The following is a 14,674-nucleotide window of genomic DNA, read 5'->3' as shown; positions in this document are numbered from 1 at the left end:
TACTGACTAAGCCACATGCCCCATGTATTTTTTTTTAAGTTTATTTAATTTCAAGAGAGAGAGGTGGTGAGGGGAGAAGAGAGAGAGAAAGAGAGAGAGAGAGACTAAGCAAGCGCACAAGCAGGGGAGGGGCAGAGGGAGAGGGAGAGAGAATCCCAAGCGGGCTCCTCAGTGACTGCACGGAGCCCAACATGGGACTAGAACTCACAAAATGTGAGAACATGACCTGGGATGGTCAGTTGACTGCTTACCTGACTGAGCCACCCAAGTGTCCTGGAGACCAATATATTTTTAAAAAAGAGGGGAGGGGGTGCCTGGGTGGCTCAGTAGTTTGAGCACCTAGGTCTTGATTTCAGCTCAGGTGGTAATCTCAGAGTCATGGGACCTGCCTGAGTGGGCCTCTCCCTTAATTTTGCTTGTGTGTGCTCTCTCTCTGGAAAAAAAAAAAAAAAAAAAAAGGAAGAGGGAAAGAACTAAGAAAGGAGGGAAGTGACCATGGCTGACCGTGTTACAAGGTGAATGTTAGAGATGCTTTTGAGCTTTAAGCTAAATTGGTCGTCACCTGCTCTACTCTGCTTTTAAACATAATTTTTAAGATTGATCACTGCTCTTCAACTATACTGATACTTATTTCTTGGAGCTCTAGGATCAGAATAACCAAAGTGGATGGTTATTGCTTTAGCTACAAAAGAAATGACCAGAGCTGTGTACCCAGAAGGCTGGAAAGAATCAGGCTGATAGTTATTTGACCCATTCTGTGGGTTCTTGCTGCTGATACTGAACCTTCCGAATCAATGTAGTGACTGGCAGATAAGAAATTGCTTCACACAGAAATTGTTTCACACAGGAAGGCAGGTATTGGAGGCTCCTGGGACTTGGAACTAGGTTCTGTGACATCTCTGGTTTTCAGTGCCTACTGCTTGTCTTTGTGAACTGAACTCAAGAAGGACATTTCCTTATCACTGCTTTAGCGTTTCAGTGAGCTTTTCCAGAGAGCGAATTCTTACCTCCATTTCTGTCAGAACTGGCTGAAAGACCCTGGCAGCCATCACACCCTCTCTGGGCCTCAGTTTCCTCTGAGGAACTAGGATGTTGGTTAGATGGGCTAACAGCTGCTCCAGTCTTTGATGGTTCTCACCCAGAGGTTGGCAGACTACCGCCTACAGGCTGAATCCAGCTCGGGGCCAGTCATGTGGCCTGTTAGCTAAGAATAGCTTTTACATTTTTAAATGGTTGAAAAAGATCAAAAGAATAATATTTTGAGACACATGAAAATTATTTGAAATTCAAATTTCAGTGTCCATGATAAAATTGTATTGGAACACAGCCTCCCTCATTTGTTTATGTATTGTCTGTGGCTGCTTTGGGACCCCGAGAGTGGTATTAGGTAATTGCCACAGAGTCTGCGTGGCTGGCAAAGCCGAAAACATTTACTGTCTGGCCCTTTCCAAAAAAAATGTGCCAATTCCTGATCTAACCCAAGCACAGACCACACTCTTTAGAAATCGAGCACTACACTGTTATCTTCATAGTACCTATGGTGTACTTTGATCTAGATTTAATTAGATTAATATGATAATTCTTGCTTTTATTATTTTATCCAAGAGAAAGTAGAGGCTTAGTTAGCTTTCTTGGTATGTTTTTAATTAAAAAGAAAAATCTCCTTTAAAACAATAGTTTGTTTGTACTCAGAGTTTTTTTTTCCCCTCCCTTTAGGAATCACTGTAGAGAAAGAAGCCATATGTTTGTATTTTAAATCATTTGCCTTTTAAACTGGATTTTTAAACTCCAGATGTGGATTCAGGAACAGTTAAAATGTACTTTTGATGTTCTCAAACAGCCGTGATGGGGGAGGAGAACTTTGCTTCTTATATTTGAGAGTGAAACAAGTCTTAATATTTTCTATTTCTCATTGTATGCTAAAAATGCTATTTTTAGTTTCTTTGAGTAGACACTCTAGATCAGTATGGGGATGGAAAGGCTTTAATCTCATGGAGCGCCAATTATAGCAATTGAATGGATACATTTTGAAGATACACTCAATTATTACAAATGGAAATTATAAAATTAAAAAAAATATCAATAATATCCACTGAGCTAATATTTCTCACTATTTTAGAAAGTTCTCTCTGAAGCTCAGTCTGGTAGTTTCTGTGTGAATTATGGACTTGAGTGAGTGAGCGAGTGTGTGTGGTGTCCAGTGTTCACATCATTATAATTTAAAAGAGAATTTGCCTCCCACTCTTATACTTCCAAACTCAGTCAAGTTATTCTAAAACTCCTACGAGGCCTGGAGTTCTTTTGATCTTAGAAGAAGATGGGCACCTTGAACTGGTTAGTAAAGGGCGGTCATTTCATCTAAAAGTTAGCTTCATTTTTCTCTTTTAATTCTCCAGAGAGAAGGAATTAAGACTGGAGATACTTGTTGATAAAGAAGATGTGTGAAGAGATTCATGTAGTGTATAACTTTAGAAAACATTGACAGTGACTCAGTACCTGAACCAGCTAAAGACCTCCAACATTTTCTGAACAATGTCATAAAAATATGGAGGAGACAGCAGGTGAACACAATGGTAAAATTCTCATTTTTTAGAGGGAAAAACTGTGGACAGTGGTAATTATTTGACTTGCTGACTCTTAGTGGGGGTGGAGATCTTATTTTTCTCTGCTCAGTGTGAGATGCATTTCATTTGCCTATCCTATTCTTAAACAGCACTTGTAAAATCACATGTCATTTCTATAGTTATATTTAGGATATAGCCTGAAATACTGCATAAACACCCTGTGATAGAATACTGAAGTCTGCTGCCTAGGTAATTATTATGTGGGTCTAGTATCATATCATTTCCATTATCTAGATTAGAATGTATCACCCACTTCAAAGTTGGTCTAGAAGAGGGAGCCCATTGTGTATAGGGCCAAAAGGGTTTTGCCTCATGGTTCGCCTTTGGGTGAAGAACTTTTTGATATGCAGAAGGCCATGGAACTTCGTTGTTGTTTGAAAACACTTGTAGCTGGTAATTGTGTTGAAACACTACGGCTTTCCCACACTCTCACCCCCACAGTACCTCCACAATGTACTCTGTTTTCTTTTTTAGAAGTTTATAAGAAGTATGTAGAATTGCCATCTGTAGGGAATGTTTGTCACAAAACTGCTTGATCTTTAGATGTGTCTAAATGCAGATGTATCTAATGAGCACTTTCATTTTCCTTCTTACATGGAAGGGGGCGAGTTTCTCTGTTGAGCCTCTCACTTCTGGTTTTAATCTGTTTTTAGCTCCTTGATTAATGTGTGGCTTGGGAAGGTTGGAGCTAAGCCATTTATTTGCTGTTCACTTCTGGAGGAAAATATTTGCACCCTTACTTTTTAGTATGCAAGGCTGTGGTTCACTTGAGTTTAGGTTAGCAAGGACCGTTGAATGAATGAATGATCTAGTGCCAGCTTCTGCTGCTGTGTTTTCTTCTTCCCTACCTTCATTCTCAGTTCCTTACTGTTTACCTCTTCCTCATCCTGGAATTTTTACCATGAGGACAGGAAGGATTGGACATGATTAGTTTTTTGTTATATAAATAGCCTGAATGTAAGGATTAGTGGTGGAAAATATTGCTGAGTTTTTGGTGGATTTTTTTCTTAGTACCTTGTTAATATGTACAATCAAGAATTATGTGGATGAAGAGTGCCTGGGTGGCTCAGTTGGTTAAGTGTTTGACTCTTAATTTTGGCTCAGGTCATGATCTCACTGTAGGTTCAAGTCCCACATCAGGCTCCATGCTGACAGCACGGAGCCTGCTTGGGATTCTCTCTCTCTCTCTCTCTCTCTCTCTCTCTCTCTGGCCCTACCACACTTGAGCCTTCTCTCTCAAAATAAATAAATAAACTTAAAAAAAAAAAAAAGAATTTTATGACTGATGGCTCAGTGTGTCATGACATGAACAGACCTGAAATAGCTCCCTCCCTCTCTCCAGTCAAGAAAAGAGAAAGAAAGAAATGTTTGCTTATTATTTTATCTTGGTTTTTTGTTATCGCAAGAGTTTAGACTGGCTTTAACTGGAACAGCTGTTTAAAGACCTGCATAAGAAGTGACTTCTTTTTTTTTTTAAAGTGTATTTATTTTGAGAGAGAGAGGGAGAGAGGGAGGGATGGAGGGAGGGAGGAAGAAGGAGGGACAGAGAGAGAGGGAGAGAGAAAATCCCAAGCAGGCTCTGCACTGTCAGCACGGAGGCCAATGCAGGGCTCAAACTCACGAACTGTGAGATCATGAACTTAGCTGAAATCAAGAGTCAGATAACCTACAGAACCACCCACGCACCGCAGGAAGTAACTGTTAATGTGGGTTCTTCTTTTTAAAAAAAAAAATTTTTTTAATGTGTATTTTTGAGAGACAGAGCATGAGCAGGGGAGGGGGAAAGAGGGAGAGGGAGGCACAGAATCCGAAGAAGGCTCCAGGCTCTGAGCTGTCAGTACAGAGCCTGATATGTAGCTCTAACCCATGATCCGCTTAACTGACTGAGCCACCCAGGCGCTCCATTGGTTTAAGTCTCTAGTTTAGTTGAGCCCAAGGGAGGCAGAATATACTTCCCACCACTGATCTAGGTAGGGAGAAGGGAGAGCCACCCCAGGCCATCTACTGATGCTTATCAGCACTTCTGCAATGTTTTTATCCCCACCTTCCACTTCCAAAGGGTTTTTGCAAACTATGTATCCCCTTGCACATTTTTTAGGTTGACATCTGACGTTCTCCATCATAATGTTAGAAAGGTGAAAGGATATATATCACTCTGGGCATAATGTAAATATTGACTTTTAAAATGAAAAAGTTCTATTGCTGTCTGGATTGTATTGAGTGGAATTTAAATGCTGTTGGGGTTTGATGTGTCCCATTATCACTTACAAAACACACGAGCAAGCTCTTCCTTAATAGTTGGAAAATTTACATTGTTCCCTTTTCTCCTTGAACTCAATACTTCCATTCTACTTCCTCACACAGAATTTTATCCAAATATAGTACATTTAAAAAGCCCCAAATATCCTGTGGTACTTTGCAATAAAAATATGATCCTAAGGTGCTAAGAGTTATATAAGTTTCTGGATTGAGTTTCTCTTTGTAATAATTATTATACTACCACTTATCGAAACACAAATATATCACAAAGATTGATAAATTATTAGTAAAACATGCAAAAGTTAAACATTCTTATTTGAGATGTGTTTCTTGATTGCTTGATGAGGTTTGTTTTCTGTTTTAAATCACTTCTTGATAGGATACCCTAACTAACTGCCGGAATGCTGTTAAAGGAAGTTAATGGAAGGAAGGGAGGTGTGAATTAAAGGAAGTTCTGACCCTTGTATCTTAAACGTGCTCTTTCTCTGCTACCAGGACTTTACACCTTAGTGTCACCTTAGTGACCTTAGGGGCACTTTCTTTGGTCCGAGTCAGAATGGGTGAGAAGTAAGTCTACCTTGTGAGGGAAGATTGTGAAGAGGAAAGTGGGAAACAACAGCAGAGTGACTCTTCAACCACAAGCACATGACTTTTAGCAAGGTGGACGTATGGCCTGCCACGTTTCAGTAGATAGGTCTGTCACCACTCTGATAGGTTTGCCTTTGTATGTTAGGGCCCTTTTCTCCCCAGCTGCTTTGAAAATTTTCTCTTTGTCCTTATATTTTGCCATTTTTACTATGATATGCCTTGCAGACGGTCGATTCAGATTACATCTGAGGGGGATCCCNTTCGGATCTTTTCCGTGTGATGCCTGGGCGCGAGTGCAGGTACCGAGCTCCCTACTTCTCCTCCATCTTGCCCCTCCCCCTTCGCAAGGTGGACGTATGGAAGCGGAGGTGTGGAATGTGATACCCATGAAATAACCCGTGCCTGCAAACCTCTCACAAAGTCTTCATGGACTCCAGGGGTCCAAGGCCACCCGTGTGAAGCTCACTACTCTAGAGAGGCAACTTTGGACAAGCTGATGTCATCACAGCCGGAAGCCTGCATTCTCCTGCTCCTGTAGTCCCATCAGTTGGCCAAGTATGGGTCACTGGGTACCCTCAAGTGTCCATGACAGACACGTTAGTCAAGTCTCATAAGCAATATACATTGTTTTTGAAAGGCTGTGCTTACACTTTTGGAAAACTAGACTAATATGTGTTAAAACTTTAACTTTTGGAGGTAAGGTAGAGGATATGTAGGGGTCTTTATATATGTTCTCAGTTGAAATGTGTTGCAAAGTAATTAGCTGTTAATTGACTAATTCATTAATATTTCTTTCATGATCTCTGTGTTTCTGCAGGACAATTCTAGTATGTAGATACTTGATGAAAAGTTGGTTTTGTGTGTTTGACTATTTGGGCAGCTTATCTCTCCAACATTTGAAGTTTTATTTGGTGTTCATGAACACTTCCTCTTGGGCACGTTGAATCAGGTCTCTACGTGCCCTCCTTATGTTCCACTCTGTGCAACTGATTGAATAATAGCAGGATGTCAGTAATGGTGTTCCTCATTAGGTTGTTAAAAAATTTAATTAGAATTTGATGTATTGGAAAGCTAATTTCTTCTTCTTTTTTAAAAATATTTTTTGATATTTATTTTTTTTTTTCTAATTTTTGAGAGAGAGAGATAGGGCATGAGCAGGGGAGGGACAGAGAGACACAGAATCTGAAGCAGGCTCCAGCCTCTGCGCTGTCAGCATAGAGCCTGACTCCGGGCTGGAACTATGAACAGCGAAAGGCGAGATCACTACCTGAGCCGACATCAGATGCTTAACTGACTGAGCCACCCATGCTCCCGGGAAAGCTAATTTCTTACATTTAATAAGACCCAGATCCTACTTTATAACTGAATTTTGGCAAACCAGTTGCTTGCGGGAGTACGTCTGACAGCAGCTTTGGTTTGTTTAATCCCTGAATCAGCTAACACGTCCACTGGTTTTGTAAATTGAAAATTGATATTCTACTGGGCCATTACTTTACAAAAACTGAGGTGAAATATCTGGATATAAAATTCAAAATGATGTACATTTGCGTGCATATGTTGAATGGCTCTGTGTGGCTTTTCCGTGCAGTGTTCACCAGCATTGAAAATGGTTCTTCGAAGAGAATGCTGGGATCTGATGACTCGTGTTACTGGTTCCTCTCTCGCTCAGCTCCAGACCAAACAGAAACATGCATTCTCTGCCAAGTATTCTGTGACGTCACAAGGCAGGCCCTACAGCACCGTGGCTTTTTCTTACACTTTTCCTTTTCAGGCTGTGGGAGATTTAACCTCTTTCTTGACTCTTCTGCCCCTTTTTTTCATTTAGAGGATATCTATTATATAGGACATCTGGTAGTATAAAATCCTTTTTAAAAAAATAAGTTTTAGAGCAGTTTTAGGTTCACAGCAAAATTGAGCAGAAGGTAGAGTTCCCTTATACTCGCTGCCCTGCCTCCCCACCTTCCCCCCACTATTTACATCTGAAACCGGAGGGGTGCATTTGTTACATCCATGCACCTGTGCTGACATGTCATTATCATTCCAAGTCCATAGTATACATTAGGGTTCTCTCTTGGTCTCGTACATTCTGTGGGTTTTGACAAATATTTAATGACACATATCTGCCGTTATAATACCATACAGAGTAGTTTCACTGTCCTGAAAATCCTTTGTGCTCTGCCTATTCAGTCTCTGTCCCCCTAATTCCTGGCAGCCACAGATCTTTCCGTTGTCGCCATGTTTTGCCTTTTCCACAATGTCATGTAGTTGGATAGATTCTTTTTAAAAGGGCTATAATAGGGTAAGAAAATTGGGGAATTTTAAGGATTCTCAGAGAGTTTCTATTATGTGACCTTTTCATGCTTATCAAAATTCTATATTTTCCAACAGTTTGAATGGAAACCAACTTGTTCAGCTTCATAGGCAAAAGAGTACTTTGCATTGTTTGAAGTCAGGTTAGATATTTCTGGGAGAAATAAAGAGAAGCATTAAAAAAAATCAAGGTGGAGGAAGTAGAAGGACATTTTTTCTGTCCTTAGGAATTCCTTAAAGGATTCTTTAAGTCAACATTGGTTGCCATTTTGATAGTATTTTCGGGGATCTTGGATTAAATAAAAAGGGATTGCTTTCAAATCGAGAGAACTGGTATTAAACAGAAACAGGCTCAATTTTGTTGCAAGGTGGAACTGGAATCTATTGAGGCAAAAGATGTTTAGAAAGGATAATGTGCTTTAATGGTGTCATTGGAGAACTCGGTAGAGCAGCAAATGTAGACCAGGTGCAGTGGTCAAATGGAAGTGTTCTCTCCCTTGTGCAGAATTGGTCCACTTACCATTTTACTTTGTAAATTAAGGTGGTAGCACTATCAGACTGCCCCAGCGCTAGCAGGTCAGGCGTTTCATGTGGGAGATGGATTGGTTGAATTGCATGCACTGGTATTCAGTGATGAAGCTGGCAGAGGGTTCCCAGAGGTAACTACACTGAAATCTCTTCTTTTTATCAGAATCTGATACTATGTCATTTTATTGATTTGAAAAAATTTTTAAACGTTTATTTATTTTTGAGAGAGGAACAGAGCATGAGCAGGGGAGGCTCAGAGAGAGAGAGAGAGAGCATCTGAAGCAGGCTTCAGGGTCTGAGCTGTCAGCACAGAGCCCAATGCGGGGCTTGAACCCAGAAACCAAACCATGAGATCGTGACCTGAGCCAAGTCAGCGCTTAACTGACTGAGCCACCCAGATGCCCCATCATTTTACTGATTTTTAAAAAAGCTCTGTACAGTTTCTATATCAGTCATAAATGGGTTTTTGTGTTTCCTCTCCTTTTTTGTGTTTCTGTAATCCATTTAACTAGGGTTTATTTTGTAGGAACTTGTGATGGGGGCATGCCTGAGACTAACAAACAGTCCAAGTCTTTAGGGCTGTGACACTAGGCTGTTAATAGCGTAAGAGGCTCTTGGTGGTAGAAGTAAGTCATAAAGCCACAGAAGGGTGTAGGTTCTTGAGAAAGTAAAAATCTACTTAGCATGTTTATGAGAGAGGAACAGGAGGCATTGCTCCATTAGAGCCAAGCATTTAAAGCTGCAACGTCCAGCTAGAATATTTCCCATAGTTCAGCAAATCACTTTAACCCATGGCTTCCCACACTTTGCACCTGCTTTCTCCAGTTGCTCTAGCACAGGCAGGGCTGCTGCATATGGATCCTGACCCAGAAATGGAAGAGGTTGGAGCTCCATGCCTCAGGTAGCATTTTATGCCTTTGACCTGTTCCATTGATTAACGCCTGGCCTCCTTGGTCCTAGCCACATTCTCACAGGACAAGGGTTTGTGGAACTTGTTGGTGGACATTTTGCAATGTGACTCACGCCACAGGTCTTATGTAACTCAAACTCTGTAACTTTTCATCACTTCCTGCAGAATGTGTTGTAGACGGATTGAGGGATTTGGCTAGAGGCTAGTGGGTGATACTCAAACTCAGGAGGTGAAGCTCCTGGGTGGGCTTTGAGATGCACGTTGCTTTGAGTGCCACAAAACTGAAATTTCACCAATTCTGTCTTATGAAAAAGGCCCTGCTTCACCAGCAGAAAATAGATTGCTATTGTGAGTGTTGCTGGTCTTTATATCTTAAAATTTAACAACATAAAATTGTGTGAAGAACCATTTCTAGGATTTTGTTTAAATACACATGTAGTTTTTGACCCCTGTTGCCTTAATTTCTTGTGAGATGATGTGGTGGTGGGTTGCTAAGGTTTTAGACAAATTAATGGAAAAGTTACAAAAGAGTAAATGCCATATATCATTTTATGATGATGATGATGATCTTCTTATTATTTTCCTTTTGAGAAATTTCAGTTTTCATGGTAAGGCAGTTTGGACCTGGTCATAGAATACGGATGTACTGGGGAATGTTAGTTGGAAACCTCTAGACCAAATTGCAGGGAAAGCTCAGAGAAGTCCTGATGGCCTGTTGGAGGCCCAGGGAACTCATTCATTCTCCTCATGCAGTTCTTTGATGTTATTTGCAAATGCATTTTGCTAAAGTGAGTTCCATCTCTTAATGTCACTAGGTATAGATGTCTGTCCATGTTTGGAGGTACTTTGGGAATTGATCTTATGCCAAATGAACATGTTACACATTTGTTCATCAGAGGTTATTTTATCCAGAAAAAGGTAGATATTTCAATATTATAAATTATATGAAAGCATCTTAGTTTTTTAGTTTGTGTGTACCCCTCAATCCAGCAAGGAGACAGCATCCTGGACATTTTTTGGAGATAATTGTCTTACAGTCAATTCATTTTCTTCCTCTTGGCGAAAAGAGTTACTTTGTTTAATTAAAACTGGAAAACCATTGTCAGCCCTTGTATAAGGCACCAACCCCTAGGTAATTCGCATCAAATTTCTTTTGAGGCTGGTAATTTCCAAAGCCAGCAATAGGATGTAAAGTATGTCTTTTGCTTAGTCTAGGAGGAGATGTGTTTGGAAAGTGAGGAAATCAAGTTGCTAACTTGCTAACTGTATTTTGAGGGGTAACGCGATGGGGTATAGTCTGACTGGCATTTCCGCTATTAAAGAAATGCAGGCAAACTGTTTCCACGGAATTTATACTGTATGTATTACTCTAAAAGCCTCCTGGAAATTTGAAACTGCTACTTGCTTGCTTAAAATTTTCTCTCATTTTCTTCCCAGCAGTGGAAGGGAAGTTTAAATCTTGTTTAAATCCACAGTAAACTTTCTACAGCATGAGACTTGTTGGCCGGTGCTGATTCTAAGTCAGTGCTCTGTCTAAAACCGTATAAAATGATTCTGATACAACTGTAGAAACTAAAATGTCTACCATAGTTTCCAATGGAATGCTTTTACTTGGAGGCATTGGAGAAAGGCTGGAGGAGTGTGGGGAGGGACTGTTGCTGCTGGTGTATGTGTATTTTGAATGCTAAACTGAACTCATTGTACGTGGACTTTGGATAGAGGTGAGGATGTTGTTCAGAGAGTTCCAGGTGGGGATGTTGGAGTGGTTTTGATGGGACATGATGAACCCTGGGCGTGTGTGGCAGATCCAAGGGCCACCCAGGGAAGACGAGAGGCATGACGTTGGGAATTTTAGCAGGTTGGCAGAAGAGGGATTGAGCCCAGCTTTTTACTTTCCTTTTACATCTAGGGAGAGTGAAGATGAAACAGTTGGAGAGGAATGAGCAGTAATTAAAATAGATGATGGGTAAAATGGTGGAAGTGGGTGAATTCTCTGAGCATGAGGAGAAGCCAGATGGATGATCAATGATAGAAGCCCCTACTTTTTCTAGGCAGAGAACACACTATGGGCCTCTGCTTTTATGAATTAAAAATATAGCAGCTTCTAGGCGATTACTTGGCAAGTTAACTAGTGGTGTTCTAGATCTGTTTTATATCTGAATTTATAATTCCCTTAGTAGTTAAAAAAATTTTTTTAATGTTTATTATTGAGAGCCAGAGAGAGAGAAAGCGTGGGCATGGGAGGGGCAGAGAGAGGGGGAGACACAGAATCCAAAGCAGACTCCAGGCTCTGAGCTGTAAGCACAGAGCCTGATGCGGGGCTTGAACTCACAAACCCTGAGATCATGACCTGAGCTGAAGTCGGACGCTTAACCAACTGAGTCACCCAGGTGCCCCAGTAGATTTTTTTTATGATATTTTTTAATGTTTATTTTTGAGGCAGAGAGAGACAGAGCTTGAGTGGGGGAGGGGCAAAGAGAGAGGGAATCACAGAATCCGAAGCAGGCACCAGGCTCCAAGCCGACAGCACAGAGCCTGATGAGGGGCTCGAACCCATGGACCGCGAGATCATGACCTGAGCCGAAGTCGGCCGCTTAACTGACCGAGCCACCCCAGATTTTTATTTTAAAGAGAGGGAAGCATCATTGGAATACTACTATGGAAGAGTATCTTTTGTGTAAGTTCCTAAGTGTCACTCAGATTCCCCCTCACCCATGGGATAGGTTCATTTCTCCGGCCAGCATGTGGAGACCAGTGGGAGAGGTTGGTGATCCCTGTCTCAGAACTTGGTTACCCTTCTCTGACATAGCCTAGGGGATGCCAAACTATACTGGTTAAATTTCCTCACAGTGAGGCCTAATCAATTTAAAAAGCCATTATGACGAATTCCCCTAGGAACAAACAGAATGGCATACAATTCATTTTTCCACTCAATAAATATTTAGTGAGTCCTGTAAATTTCATGTGGTCTCCGGGCAGAGCCCCTAGATATAATCTCTATTGAAATTTCAGTATGAATCTTTGTGTTTCCATATAAAGCAATTAAAGTAAGAACCAATAGTGAAACAATTACTAGCATGATGTGCCTTTTTAATTATGGTAGATATTTAATGTTTCCCTACAAAAGAATTGTGTTCTTAATAGGAACTCAACTGTTGAAAGCGGCAACAAATTAAGTACTTGGATGACAATAGTTGTCAAGAAAATTCATATTTTAATAATTTGTGGCAACAATTTCTTAAAAAAAGTTTAAAGTAGCAATGAAGTCATTGGGATCCCTGTTACCAAAGTGGATATTTAAAATTACATTTCTCTCTTGCAGCTGTGTTTACAGCAATAAAGTGGCAGTAAGGGTGGGGGGGAACGTAAAGCTTGGCAACTGTACCAGGCTTATGTAGGTCAGGGCAAGGTCTGACAAGGGAGGGGTTTGGATTTTGGTATGGAGAGACTAAAGAGTAGCGCAGTCGTATCAGGATTGAATTACTTCACTCCGGCGCCAAATGTGGCGGGTTTTATGGAAGGGAAGAACACTGTTAATGACAGTCTTTCCCCCTCTGCCACATCTATCTGTGGACAATATGCTATATCCCCATTCACTGAAAGGAAAGGAATGTTATTCCTGGAAGTATTTTTCTGAGCCTGGAGAGCCCATGTTGTGAACAGAACCAGGGCTTAGGAATTAATGTAGAGAAGATTCTAGTAGTCAAAGAGTTTTTCAATAAAGAAAAATAAGATCTTAGCTGGAGAGGTTTAGGAAGATAGTAGAAAGATAGAATAACAGAAGAAGAAAGAATGAATATGTTGGGAATGGATTGGTAACATGCCATGGTTAATTGTAAGCTAACCTGTTAATTAGTGGTTGACTAACAGGGGTAGCTGTGTTTATCAAGTGATACTGATACCCCTTGGCAGCTCTTACTTTTTCAGCAATCAAGGCAAGGAAAAATGGTTCCTGGCCCACTGAAATATCATCGGTGTGGCCTCTCAAGACCACAAACGTGGCACAGCAGCGGCCGAAGGCTTCTACACTCCACCCTCCGCCTCCACAGAATCTGCCCCAACAGACGTTAAACCATGGAGTCAGCTCAAAATCTCTCCATTTCTCTGTTGAGTTTGTGGTTCAGGCACAGGTAACTGAAAACAGATGTGCTGAGTGCAAACGGCGAGGCGAGCGTTCCTGTTGAGCTCTTGGTGATGGGGGATGGGGAGTGAAATGTGCCTTTTGCAAAGCTTTGTGCTTTTGTTGTGTGCGCAGTTTTCCCATCTCAGCAATCTTGGTCACGTTCTGGCCAGATGCTTTCCTTTTTGTTTCTTGGAGACCCGGCCGCTGAGGTGGAAGGGAGCCTAAGCCCCCCGTTCTTCATGCTAATCTTTTTCTCCTGTTGCAGGTTTCCTGTCTGTAGCCTGCACATAGCCCCCTGGGACCCAGGGTGATTTTTTTTTTTTTTTCCCAACCTAGCAATCGCCTCTTATGATTCTCCTGTTAAACACTCATTAAGCTGTTCGACAGCCCTGGGGACAGAGTGAATTGGCAGACCTGTCACATGCTCGGGCTAAAAGAGAGGGCGGTGATTGGACAGCGAGGAAGAGAAATAAGATGGTTTAGAGACAGAAGTGTAGCATAAACCCTACGTCCTAGGGAGGACCAAGTTCTTAGAGTGGTGATTGTTGAAGTGAATGCGACAAACCTCTCGTTAGGGTCCACCGAGCGAGAGGAGCGGGGGAGATGCTGGGGAGGAGGCATGTTCCCCGGGGAGGCCCAGCGGCGGTGGCAAGGTCAGGGCTCGTGGAAGCTGAGAGGCCACCATATAGGGCAACCCATCTACAGGTGGGCCTGTTACTTGCATGGCAGTCGGGAATGGGGGGCAGGGGCGGAAAGCATCCAGGGAAGGATGTTTCCTGAAGACAACTTTGTGGAGGATATGTGATTTGAACTGTCCTTCTTTTTCTTCTTCTTCCTCTTCTTTTTTAAACTATTTTAGTATTTATTTATTAAAAAAAGTTTTTTTCAATATTTACTTATACTTGAAAGAGAGACAGAATCTGAATGGGGGAGGGAGAGACACAGAATGTGAAGCAGGCTCTAGGCTCTGAGCTGTCAGCACAGAGCCCGATGTCAGGCTTGAACCTGTGGACTGTGCGATCATGATCTGAGCCGAAGTCAGCCGCTTAGCTTAACTGACTGGGCCACTCAGGAGCCCCAGTGTTTGTTTATTTTTAAGAGGGAGAGAGTGGGGGAGGGGTAGACAAAGAGGGAGACACAGAATCTGAAGCAGGCTCCACGCTCTGAGCTGTCAGCACAGAGCCCAGCCTGGGGCTCATACTCACAAATTGCAAGATCTTGACCTGAACCCTGGTCAGACACTTAACTGATTGGGCCCCCTAAGCACACCGAACTGGTTTTTAAACACCTTATGGTAGGAGATTGACAAACTGGGATGAAAGAGGGTAGGGG

The 14,674-nt window shown here is 41.7% G+C and overlaps 1 protein-coding gene across 2 annotated transcripts in view; it reads left to right on the top strand.

Annotated features, from left to right (window-relative positions):
* Nucleotides 1-2,511: 2,511 nt before the first annotated feature.
* ANKRD44 (ankyrin repeat domain 44) overlaps nucleotides 2,512-14,674 on the top strand; it is a 295,932-nt gene continuing 283,769 nt past the window's right edge. The window contains exon 1 of one of the 2 annotated variants that reach the window (XM_077745799.1): nucleotides 2,512-2,561. The gene's annotated coding sequence lies outside the window, so the exon portion shown is untranslated. The remainder of the gene's footprint in view (nucleotides 2,562-14,674) is intronic. The other variant, XM_077745798.1, reaches the window with a different exon arrangement.

This window comes from Crocuta crocuta, unplaced genomic scaffold (genome assembly GCF_008692635.1).
Source record: "Crocuta crocuta isolate KB4526 unplaced genomic scaffold, BGI_CrCroc_1.0 scaffold564, whole genome shotgun sequence".
Classification (NCBI taxonomy): Eukaryota; Metazoa; Chordata; class Mammalia; order Carnivora; family Hyaenidae; genus Crocuta; species Crocuta crocuta.
Note: the sequence above shows the minus strand (reverse complement) of the source record. Positions and strands in the feature narration are given on the sequence as shown.